Raw genomic sequence first — 13,210 nt, 5'->3', positions numbered from 1 at the left:
AGGAAAATATGGAGTTTTGACTACACACAATTAAAAGATTCTGAGTACGAAATAACACCATGAACCAAGTCAAAATTAAATGATAATGAAAAAATAATAAATAAATATATTATAAATATATAACATATATATGACCAAGGAGATATTATGTCTTCATAATCTTTTCAACTCCAAGAAAACTATGAATACTCTAGCAGGAAAGTAGGCCAGGGTGCCTGGGTGGCTTAGTCTGTTAAGCATTTTTACTCTTGATTTTGGCTCAGGTCATGATCTCAGGGTGGTGGGATCGAGCTCCATATCAGGCTCTCTGCACTCATTAGAGAGTTTGCTTGACATTCTCTTCCTCTCCCTCTGCCTCTCCTCACCAGTGGAGAGCATGCTCTCTTTTTCTCTTTCTCTCTTTATTTCTCTCTGAAATAAATCTTAAAAAAAAAAAAAGAAAAGGAAAAGTCGGCAGAAGACACAGAAGATAATTTATATATGAAAAAATACAAGTCATTAATTCAAAGGAAAGCAAAGGCCAATCCCACTAGTCATCAAATAAGTAAACATTAAGATGAGAAAATTTTTTGTTTATCAGCTTGTTAGGTTTAAGAAGAAAGCTAATAAATATGGTGTTGATGATGCTGTGATAAAATGGACAATGTTATAGTAAAAAAATGAAAAAGCAGATGTTTGTATCTTCCAATTAAAAAATACATGCAAGGGATCCCTGGGTGGCGCAGCGGTTTGGCGCCTGCCTTTGGCCTAGGGCGCGATCCTGGAGACCCGGGATCAAATCCCACATCAGGCTCCCGGTGCATGGAGCCTGCTTCTCCCTCTGCCTGTGTCTCTGCCTCTCTCTCTCTCTCTGTAAATAAAAACTAAAAATCTACTAAAAAAAATACATGCATATATGTTTAGAATAAAAAAACACAGAAATACAGTGGAGTGTTAATAGCAGTTGCATGCTGTTGGCCATGCATAATCTATATTTTTTACTTTTACATTTTTTATTTTAAAGATTTTATTTATTTATTCAGGAGAGACACAGAGCAAGACAGAGACACAGGCAGAGGGAGAAGCAGGCTCCTCGCAGGGAGCCTGCTGTGGGACTCAATCCCAAGACCAGGATCACGCCCTGAGCTAAAGGCAGATGCTCAACTGCTGAGCCACCCTGATTTCCATACTTTTAGTATTTAATGTGTTTTTCAAAATTTTCAAAGTTTCTACAACCTGCACTATTTTTTTTTTTTATCAAGAGAAAGTGTCATTTTTTTAAAGGATGCGAGATAATCTAAAGTCCCTCTGAATCTAGGTTTCCTCTTACCTTTTAATAAAAAATCTCCTCTTTTTCACCACAAATTCTACTGAAATATGATTTCCTGAGTCTGTCATCATTAAAGATAGCTTTCAGATGTTTTAAACAACTACTTTATGAAGTTACAATACCTAGTTGTTAAGTCAATTATAATCAGGCAGCAGAAATGTTTTCCCCGTTTTCTTTGTATATGTATAATTTTACCTGCACTATGAATTCATGATGTGGGGACTGCATACCTGGCGAGGACGGATAACTTTGGACAAATGTGTTGGACCTCTAAACAGCAACAACAACAACAACAAAAAACAAAAAACACTTTGGGATATAATTCCCTTTGAAGTAACTAGTGCTTTCAGATCTTGTTATTTGAATTTCCGATCATTTACTTTAAGGGTGTTTTCTTATCTCAAGCAGGATGCTGACCACGGCTCGGGTATATATACACACACTGTGCTGAAGGGATTGGTTCTCCACACTTCCCAGAATATGTTAGGCACTCAACAAATGCTAGTAGAGCAGAATAGAAAAGAGTCTTGGTCTGGAATAAGGGCATTGAGTTGCTGCAGAGAGGACAGCCCTATGCCGACAGACCGCATTCCAGCAGCTTCCAGGTGAGGGCCTTGGCATTGTCTTCTGGTCTTTTCACCTGGATCAGTAAGCAGATTGCATTTCACTTCAGAGGATTAAGGTTGGGAGTTTAGCTCACCAGTTCCTCCTCAGTCCTGTTTGGGTTCTCTCCCTCACACACACCTGGGGTGACATTGAACTCCTGGTCCTGTGAAGGAGGGGCTGGTTCCTGAGCTCTGAGTTTTGTGTGTCTGAGACTTGAGCCTGCAAAGACACACCCTCCAAGACCAGCCGGCTTTTCAGTGGAACATCTCTCAGCTTGACAGTCCCTCTCTCTCTGTCAGAGTTATACTCAGAGGAATGCCTCTTATTACTTTGCTCCTCTTAAAAAGTCTGCCATTAAGAATTAAGCCAGTAATAACATAAAATTATTTTAAAAATTTTTATTTAAAAAAATTTTAATAACATAAGATTAAACTTTTATGGTGTTTTGTAAGATATCGAGCTCTCAATTTACCCATATTTTATAATAATGGAGGGATTGACCCTGTCGTCTTTCTAAAACGAAGCAATAAAAACCTCTATGTTTTCCAGGAATTTCCCCTCCCAGGGACGCATGCTTTCATGCAGAAGTCTCTTACTTCATGTGACCGGAATGTTAGTGGGGCAGGGGCTGTGGTTCGAATAATGTCACTCTCCTTCTCTTCCCGCTCATCCCTACCAGAAACTCCTCTTCCAGTTGACCTGAGACTTGTTTGCTGATGAGTGGGTTTGCATGCCATCCCAGCCTGAAGATTTCTATCTGCATTTGGGTCTTAGAGGCTGTGGCATCCACTCATTTTTGAGAGGCTAAGGATCTCTCCTGGGGAGAAGGTGGCCAGCGCTCTGATCACCTTAGAAGCTCAAAGTAAGGCTATTAGTGAAGTGGGACTCAGAGCAGTTGTTCCTTCAGGAACACAGACCACAGACCGCCTGGATTGACGTCACTTGTGGAACTTGTTTAAAAAAAAGCAAATTCCTGGGCCCCATCCTAGAATCTCCATTCCTGGGGAGTAGAGCTCTAGGATTTGCATTTTAAACCAGAGCCTTGGGGAATCCTTTCATACGCTAGTTTAGAGGCTGGATGCCAAGTCTGGTTCTCTCTTTCCCATGCTGGGATGGCTCTCATCATTGCATGCTCTGTTTAGCAAATGCTTTTTCCCACCATTTCCTCTGGGAGTAGGTTTCAATGATCCAGCCATGCATTCTTTGATTTTTTTTTCTCATTCTGCAGATATGTTTTGAGAACCTACTATGTTCTAGATATTGGAAAATCTCAAGAAATCCAAAGATGGCATCCAATGCTGCCTTTGGGGCCAGTGGCTGCAGTAAAACAGTGCATATTATCATTTCCCTGTTCCCTGCCTTTTTGATTGCTCATATTGGAAACTGAGTGCTGGGAAACCCTTTCAGAAAGCCAGGCCCTCCTCCAGTCCTCACTCCTTGGTGGCAGAAACAGCAACGTTGTCACCACAGAGGGTTTTTGAATGATGGGGGGTGTGCTAAGAAGAGGGACTGGTGGGCTCATGTGAATTTGTTCTTCTGTTTTTTGGCCTGGGTGCAGGCACCCCGTGTTTAGTTAGAAAATTTCAATATCTCAGCTGCTTCTCAGTTCGCCCTGGTGGTCCGAAATAGAAAAGACTCATATAAAGTCAGCAAGAAACATCTTTAATTGCTAGAAATGTTGATTGGACTTTTTGGGATCCAGCTTCATGATAATCTCTCCTTCATCCCAGCCATAACACCTTTCTTCTTTCCGTCCAAGGAGGCCCATCACCAGCAGCCGTCCAGCTGCAGTGCCTGCTTTGTCTGCTTGTTATTTCATATTTCGCTTGGGATAAATAGTTGCAAGAACAACTTGAGTGATGTATTGGTCTACACAAAACAGGAGGAACACGACATAGTCCCTGGAGAAGTAAACAAGGGGAGCAAGTATATGAAAATTCTTCATCTAGGGATATTGCAAATGTATTTTGAGACTTCTAGCATCTTTGTCTTTGCTCCACTTTTGTTTCTCCAGCCTCTATGGAGCATTTCTAAATGCTTCACCCTGAATGCTCCTTACAACCCATTTTACCGATGAGGAAACTGAGGCAGAAAGAATCGCTCAAACCCACATAGAAAAATGCTGGAGCCAGGATTCACACCCAGACACCCATGCTCCAGTGTCTGCACTCTTAACTGCCCTGCCATCTGCCCTTCTGGGGGATCCTACATTTCCCTCCATGTCCTTTTAAATGCCTGACTGCCCTACGACTGCTTTTCATTTCCTTCTGCCTGATTCTCGACCCTTTGGGCCAGAAGTTGGCTCACCTGAAGTCAGAAACCACTGAATTCCACATGAAACATTTCCAAGGAGTAGAGGCACTCCCAGAAGAAGGGGACCTTTGTCCTCCTTTGCTTGGTAATGAGCCAAGCGGCCATGAGATTGGTGGGAACCCCACATAGATCCATAAGGGAGAGGCATGCTCATTGGCTGCGTGTCAGTGCGCTTGGCTCTAGAAGCAGAGGCAGGCAGGTGGAATTGAGGCCAGGAATAAAATGGGGGAGGAGCCCTCTCAAAGACAACGTGGGTGACCGGGCAGCAGAGGGAAAGGGCACAGAGCTGGGGCTCAGAGGACACGCTTCCACACAGCTTGTTGCCCTCGCCCTGTGAGTCTTTGCATGCAGCTGCTTAACCTCCCCACCTGCCTCACAGCTCTGCGTTCATGTTAAATGGGAGCAACGTGAATCACATGGCTGATGCAGGGCTTTCGGCACACGCTGGCTGTTGAGGTCCCCTTCTCCCTAGCCAATCCCCCCTCCCTTTGGTCTTCTTAGATCAGGCTGCTGCAGAAGTACGAAAGCTTCCTAGAGTTCGGCCGTTGGCACACGCTGTTCAAGGTATGGCAACGGTTGGGAAGATCTTGCAGTGGATCATTTGGTTATTCGACCTTTCTTGTAATCTTTTATTTTTCTAGAAAGAAGCCATCCATGGCTGGCAATCAATACAGTCAGCGTGCTTTGCCTTGGTCCGTGCCGTGGCTGTGGCTGAAGCACCCCTGAAGGATGGGTCAGAAGGGTGGGCAGGGGTGGCTTGCTGGCTTCCCTACAGCCTGAGCCTCCCTCACCAGGGTGCTGGCCCCCCTTACCTCTGTCGGCTTAGACATTTTCTGTGGCCTGGGTACTTCCGTTTCAGCGGTAGGAAGGGGTTCTGATTAATGTCCCTCTGATCAATGAGCAGTTTAGCCTTTTTATAAATAATCTCAGCTCTCTGCTGTTTTGTGCATAGGTGGAAACTTGTGGGCTCATCATCAATCTCAATTTGCTCTTCTCCCTGGGTTTGCCAACTTCTTCACTTACAAGTTTTCAGCTATCTTTCAGGGGTCTTTCGTTCTTTTGTCTACAGTGCTGACTAGAAGGTAAAATGAAATCTAAAGTGAGCAAGCACTGATCCCAGGACACCCTGCTCGTCACCTCTGCTCTTTCTGGAGACTTGCCAGAAACTCTCACCTTTCTTTCAGAATCTTTTGTTAATATTCAAGGCAGGGGAATTGTTCTCTCTGCCCATTTGAACACTTTCAGCAATTGAAATTGTGGGAGTTGATATATAAAATGTTGCAAAAGGCCTGTGTTTCCTTCCTCCTATCATATGGTTGCCCTTTCCAAAACAACAACAACAACAACAAAAGAGCTGTCGGGTTGTTGCATTCTTTGTCCTTAAGCAAGCCTTTTTGCTTATTGCCTGAGAATTCTACTGTCCTAGATAAATTTACAAATTACATTTTTGCAATGACTTTTTTACCTTGCTAATTTCAGACCTACAGGTGCTGGTTAATTTCAGGACAAATGACCAGACACTTTCAGTTTCCACTGCTTTCCACCCCTCTGCTGGCCAATAGACCCTGAGACATCATGAGACCTTTCCCACTGAATTCTTACCTGGGTCTCTGAACATGCCAAACTATTACTCTGCCTCTTTGATTTGTAGATGTTCAGGTTGTCCAACACCTGCTTTTTGTGTTATTTTCCATCAGCTCCATTTGTAGAGTCTTTGAAGTGATACCAGGGCATCCAATTTCTTTTAAATAGCAAAGTCCTTATCTGAGAGCGGTGGTTTTTAGCCGGAGCTGCACATTAGAATCTAAAGTGGAGGCCTTTAAAGATACAGATGCCCCGGCACCCCTCCCCACAGGATATTCTGATTTAGTAGGTTTGGGGTGGGCTCTGGCTGCCTATATGTTTTTTAAAGCTCCTGAATTGGTTGTAAGGGCAATTGAAAGCCACATTCCAGAGTAAGTCCCAGCTCTGCAGTGTGCGCAGCACCACCTTGTTTGGCTCTAGCGACCCCTGCCTGGTCCATAGACATGCACCCTGGGCTCTAGCTTCTATTACCTTGTCCTGACTGCAGAAGGGTCCGTCTGAGCTGGAGAGTGTGTATAAGGGGGAGATGAGGGGCCAACAGGAAACGAGGGCTTTTTCAGGTGGAGGGAAGAGCAGCATGAGTGGCGCAGAGGCAGGACAACAGAAGCCGGGCGGTGGTGCGGGGAAGAGCCAGCGGACAGGACCGAGCACAGGCTGAGGAGGCCAGCCCGGAGGTATTTCCAGGTAACAGGCAGCAAATCCCAATGACCTCACCTCTGCAAATAAAGCCAAGTCCTATCTTTCCTCTCTTCATTATGTCCAGGACAGACCATTTGAACCAAGAAGTTCTTGAAGCAATTTAGAATACACTTTGTTTTTCATGCTCTTTCTTAGTGGGATTAGAATCTTGATAGGCCTCTTGCACACGTTTTGGCCAGAAGCCTGGCTCCTGCTAGGGTAATCCCCTGGATCTTTGCACCGGGGCACTGCCCCCTTCCCAGCCAAGGCAAACCAAAGATGGGACGCCCTATTCAGGATGGGGGATTTCTGCCAATGCCGATTTTATTTTTAATCTATTTCTTTCAAACGTATTTTCTTTTATTTTTGCTGAGATCTATAGATTTCCTGTACAAGATGAGGGAGGATAGGATAAGGAGCGAAGAGCATGTTTATATTTTAATTTGTCCCCAAATGTATTTGGACAGGCATTGTTATCTACCTTTTATGGCCACAAACATGGAGGCTGCAAAGAGGTTAAGTAACCTGCCTGCAGTCACCAGATAGTAAGTGGAGGAGCTAGGGCGGAGAACCAAGTCTCTCTGGCCCCGAAGCCTTGCTTTTTCCATTACACCACTTCTGCCCGGTCTGGGTGGAAGATTGGCCAGAGGCTGTTGAGGCATCCCTGGTGAGGTTAAACCTCATTTGCATTTTTAATCAGACACCCGTCTCATGGCATGTCTGGGCTTATTGGAGGATGTGGGGCATCTCGAAGGCAGCTGACAGTGGACGTAGCGTCTGGGAGATCGATAATGAGGTTAAGTTGGGACGGTTACAACTTTGCCTCTTGTGCAGTTTGGCCCAGGGCTGTCCTAGCTCCAGCTGAGGCTTCGGCACTTCTCTGGCTGAACATTGAACATCTCTCTCCAGTTGAATCTTTTTTTTTTTTTTCCTGCTTGGTGGCGGTGGTGGCGATGGAGAGGGAAACAGGTACAGCTTTGAAGATTTTTCCTGACTTGCTCTGGGTAATCCTTTCCTCAGGATGCTTCTGGCTGGGATTTCCCTTTCTCTGCACTCCTGGGAACATCTGAGGGACGGATCAACTGTAGCACTGCTCTGTCTGACAGTAGAGTTGGGTCAGCCAGGTTTGGAGGATACCTCCTAATACATTTCCGAGCCTCTAGAATATAATTTCCATGAGGGCAGCGTCTAGGTCTACATATCTTTAGCACCTAATAGAGCGCCTGACGTAGAGCAAGAGCTTTAAAAATAGTTATTGAATAAACACAGATGTTCTGGTTCCACATGGACTTGTCTGCGATTAACGGTCCTACAGCAAAGAGATCTTCCTGGTTCTACAGACAGAATGGAGAGGGATTAGATCCTTGGTACTACCCTTACTGCTTACTGTTAGTTTTCTTGCGTCATCATGCAGGCTCTTTAGGATCCCTTTGTCCCTTTTAAGTTCCCCTTGGTATATTCTTGACTTGTAATCACATTACAGAGAAACACTAGGTAAAGAGGGAAGGAGAGTCCATCCGTACACCTTGGTGTCTTACTGAAAACACAGAATCGTGGGTCCTGTTTGTTTTGAGGGACCCCTCACCCATGGCCAGGCCAGGAGGACCTCCTTGGTTGGAAAGGGCAGGGCAGCAACAGGCACTGCACTTCTCCCTGAACTGAGGGCATAAAGAAGACACTCAAAGGGCACATCTGTTCTTGGAGCATGGATGGAGTCTGTCCTCACAAAAGTGTGGAGTAGTGGTGGGGCATGATGTGTCTGCCTTAAATCTCACCCCTTAAAAGCCTTCAAATTGTCCATTAAAGTGTTTGAACTATCTTGGGGTGGGGGGTAAGGCAACGGGGAAAATGGGAACATTTGATTTTTTTTTCAGACCTAGAAAACATCGGGGGCTTGGCGGTGGAACAGGGTCAGATTCTTTGAACTGCTTTGGTGGGTGGTTGGGCTCTGCTGAAAGTCAGAGCATATGCACAGGGGATGATCTGAACATGGAGTGTAACTTTGCATCACCATTAGTTAATCCAAATATAAAATCTTATTTTTAAAAAGCGTTCCCTCCGCCTTAGTATTAGGACCGGGTTACTCCTTCCTGCTGCCTAGAAATTCTTGGTGGTGTCATCTAGCGAGTTTCCTTTATTTGAATTCTTTTTCTCTAATGCTTGTGATAAAGGCCTGAGGATTTTAGGATTTTGAGGTGGGAATGAACAAGTAAATTCCTTCCTCCTGAATTGTCAAAGTAAGCCAAAGAAACCAGACATCTTCGAGAGTTAAGCTGTTAACTAAGAAAAACCAAGCAAAGCAAAGCAAAGCAAACCGAGAGAAAGCAAAGGAAAGCCGACGAAAACCACACATCTCCAAGACACTTACCCGCTGTGGAATGGAATTCCAGATGGCTGAAAGGTACCTTAACATTTTAAATTAATACTAAATTCCACTCCACATCGAGCTTGCCAAGCGGTCATTTATGCCATTCTTGAAATATCCAGTGCTAGAGATCTCACTGTATTTTATTTTATCTAAAAATCGGTCTGGCTATGAGATAGAATTTTACTCAAACAAAATTTGACTGTTTTCTTGGATTTTCCGCATACAGTCACCTCTGGGTCATTGAATTTCTCTTACACTTTATAGTTCTTTAAGTGATATGTTTGTGGACATTTATAGTTTTACAGTTCTGTATGCTGCTGTTTTCACTTAAGTTATATTGTGAATACTTTCCCACATCACTACATATGTTTCAAAAATGAATTATCATGGTTGTGAAGAATTCTGTATCATTATTTTAGTTATCTCCTCTTATGGAACACTGATATGCTTCAGAGTTTTTAAAAGAGTAATGCCACAACAGCAAACTCAAAACTCTGGTTTCATTATTTCCTTAGATTGTCTTGGATGTGAGGCCGCAGGGTCAATGTGTGTGAATGTTTTTTAGGATTTTTTTTTGCCTATTGTATTTCAGATCATGCTCCAAGGAAATAGACTCTGAGCTAGAGATTTGTGTGTAGGAAATTTACTAGGGAGTGCCCTCAACATCTGTGGAAGAGTGAGGGGAAGGGCCGGGCAGAGGAAGTTGAGCTATGATGTATTACAACAATGACCTCAGCTGATCCTGGGGAGATCTGAGTTTGGAAGTCCCTTTAGAATTGTCCCAAACTGAGGCACAGGGGCTGATTATTCAATGGCTGCAGGTGCCTCCTGCAGGGAGGTAGCAGGCATGGCCTTAGGTGAGGCATCTCCCTCTAGCCAAGGGCAATTCCTGGAGAAGGACCCAACTGCTAGCTTTCAGCAGCTGATGATTCTGGCAGCTGGGAGAATGAATCCTCAGCACCAAGAGGGGAATCAGGAAGTGTATCACAGCTTCCACTGAAGTCACTCCTTGAATCTCTTGGATCTACAGTTTCTCATAAAGAATTCAGCCTATCTGGAAACAGATGCTCTAGAATTCTGGTCAACCTCTTTTCCCAGGGAAATGAACAAAAGGAAGTTTAATGGGAGAAATTATAGTGCTCATCGGTGCACCTGTTCTTGGGGACACCTGGCACTCCATCAAATCCTTCCTCTACAACCCATTGTAGACTCACCCCTTAGCTAGAAGTTCTGCTGGTCCAGGGGGAAACCTGGTGGGTGACCCAGATCCTCGTCCTCTAATGAGATGAGCTCCTGGTCATCATGCTCTTCTCAAGCCATGACTCATGCTCTTGTCCTTTTACCATTACAGTTGCTTAGGGGATTACCAAGAGATGCCCCAGAGGTCCCTCTCATTACCAAACACAGTCTTCTCTATCTTCATTGTGTAACAACAGTCCAACCTTCTTCTGATGACCAGGGTCAGTTGCCCCTGCAAGGATGACAGTGTCTTTCCTTACCTGTTGATCTCTTGGCACAAGAAGTCCAAAGTACCCAGGTAGCAGCTTTAGCTTAAAGTTTGGTGGGATTCCTGCAGTGCCCCTGGTGGAAGTATTTATGTTCTTGGGGACAGAATCTCTATATACTCAGAGCCAGGAATTTATGGAGGACATATATTCCCTGGGCAGATTATTGGGTGGTATGCTAAGTGGGACCACCATACTTTTATCCTGAACCACGTATTCTATACAGAGAGGACACAATACTAATATACTACTCATTGATGAAGGGGGCTCACTGCATCTTGAAGGATTATATCCCATCCTTAAGCATAAACTGTCATGTGCTTCAGTCTTACCCTCAAAAGTCTGTATCTTCACCCTATACAATCTAAAGCTTCTGGGCAGTATAGTATGTGACAAGACCTTTGGATCCCATGATCTCATTGCTGTTCCTCCTTTGTTTTAAGTAAGCTCCTTGGTATGATGGGATATTGTGGGGGATCCTGTGTTAGTGAACTAAATGTGAGGCAAACCCTGACTGAGGGTCTATGGACAGGAAAGGCAAATCCATACCCTGAGTATGTGCTGATTTCATTTAAGATAGATTGCTGACCCTCTCATGTAGAAAAGTGTTCAGTGTAATTAGTGCATCACAAAGTAGCTGGATGGTCTCTTTGAAAAATGGTTCTATGTACCAGGAGCTTGACAATGACCTCTGTCCATCTAGCTGAACATTCAGCAGCCAACAGTTGATAGGTCAACTTCTATTGTAAGCTGGATTTATGCATAGCCTCCATCCCTGTCACCATGACCACTCTGTGCATATGCCTGTTGTACCAACACTGGGTGGCTAATGAGAGAGGGAGGCTATCTGGTATCTACTGGCCAGCAATTCTGTCTGCTTGACTGCAAAGTGCCTCATCCCCGGTGAATGCTTTTCAGTGGGCGTTAACATGAGATACAGAAATCTCTGTGCTTCATGTCCGGTTCCATATTCTTCTTCTCCAGACTGCCCGGTCCCTCATCTTTTAATCTTTCTCCTTTCAGGTCACTAACCAACCAGCCAAGTTATTGACCTCTGCTCACAGGCCTTTATGTGTTTCACAAAGTGAGTAACCAGGTACATCTCCTGAAGTTCACTGGGAGGATGTCCTCTCACGACTCTTTCTCAGGGTTAATAGTGAGTGGGACCTAGAACACTAAAGTCCATTTCTGGTGTGCATTTATCATCAGGCCCACCCATCTGTGAACAAATTTCGGCTTTTTTCCCTCCTTCCCCCGATCAACTGGACATCAGGGGTCCCCACATAGGTATGGTCACAGTGGTGAATGACTCTATCCATCAGGCTTCAAAATGTTAAGTCATTCCCTCTTCCTTGCTTCATGGTGGCTTAAGTAAATGGCCATAAGATCCCTTAGGGAAGACTGAGGCCATTAGCACCTCACACACTGTGGCATTGCAGGAGTATTCTGTTTGGGTACCTGGCCTTTCCTGCAGCCAAACGGTAGAAGATCTGAAAACTGGTTTAGCTCTGGAAACTGGGCAAGAGATCATAGCCTTTTATTAGGCAGTTGCCCTTCACCTTCTGATCATCCAGTCCTGGTTTCTTTCAACAATACAGCTTGAGAAATATTTGCATCAACAGCCCATCTTTCTTGCCCTTAGGGATTCCGTGTTCTAGCAACCATTCCATAGCTCCCTCCGTGCCTGGCATCCCGGCTGCCACTCCCGTTTTACTGCTCCAGACAATCACTGAACTCATCTCGTTTCTGTCAGGTGAGTGCTATTATTTGGCCTCTATTATGTTTATTATTTCCTATCATCTCCCTTGCTTTCAGAGAGCCCAGTTCCGTAGCAGCATCTGCTCTGGTCAGCCCAGCTTACAGAGGACAGTCACCGTTAAGCTTCTTGCTGCCGTTGCCCCCAGTACATTTCTCATCACTCTGGTGAATACAGTGTCCTCCTGGCCACCAGAACATAATCCACTCTGAGGTTTTCCAGCCTCATTGTGTGCTCTACCTCATGCCCGCCTCTTTGAGCCCTAGATCTCTTCTTCCCCAGTAGATCATGGTAGCCTGGCTATTCTCTTTTACTTTCTTGTGACCTCTTGCTTTCATCTAGTTTCCAAGAACCATTCTAGCAGATTGTCAACCCCATCAGCATGGGCGCTCACCAGGGTTCATAAATCCTGTGTCAAAGACAGTGCTTTCGTAGCTTTCTCTTGTTCAAATTCATATTCCATTCTCCTTGATGCCACTCTCTCAGGATCCAGTCTCTGTTAGAGTTTACTGACTCCTGCTGCCACGGGTTGTCTGGGACCTGCAGCCCCTTTGGGGGGGTTGGCCTTTTTCCTCCTATTGCAGATTTAGCCCTTTCCTGGCCAGGTTAGGTTGCAACTTGACTCTTTGGTGGCCAGGAGGAGAGATGGGCTAGATCCTGACAGAGAGCATGCTATCTTGCCAGGCAGAGACTCTTGCATTGACTTCAAGTGAGGGAGGAACATTAGCTTTAGTGGGAATAGGGCTCAGGTCAGTTGTGTATCTCTAAGAAAGAACTTTACTTCTGTGCTTTCATTCATCACTGTCTCATCTCTGGTTTTGATTCCCCCTTGCCTTCTCAAAAGTTTGACTTCTTGTTTTCCTGATATATTATAGTGAGTCTTCCTCCTTTAATTAAGTTAGAACAGAGAACTCTCTCAACCCCCTTTTATTTAAAAAAAAATTATTATTATTATTTTTTAAAGATTGTATTTATTTATTCATGAGAGACAGAGAGAGAGAGGCAGAGACACAGGCAGAAGGAGAAGCAGGCTCCATGCAGGGAGCCTGATGCGGAACTTGATCCCGGGACCCCAGGATCACGACCTGAGC

This window comes from Canis aureus, chromosome 32 (genome assembly GCF_053574225.1).
Source record: "Canis aureus isolate CA01 chromosome 32, VMU_Caureus_v.1.0, whole genome shotgun sequence".
Lineage (NCBI taxonomy): Eukaryota > Metazoa > Chordata > Mammalia > Carnivora > Canidae > Canis > Canis aureus.
This window is presented reverse-complemented; position numbering follows the sequence as displayed.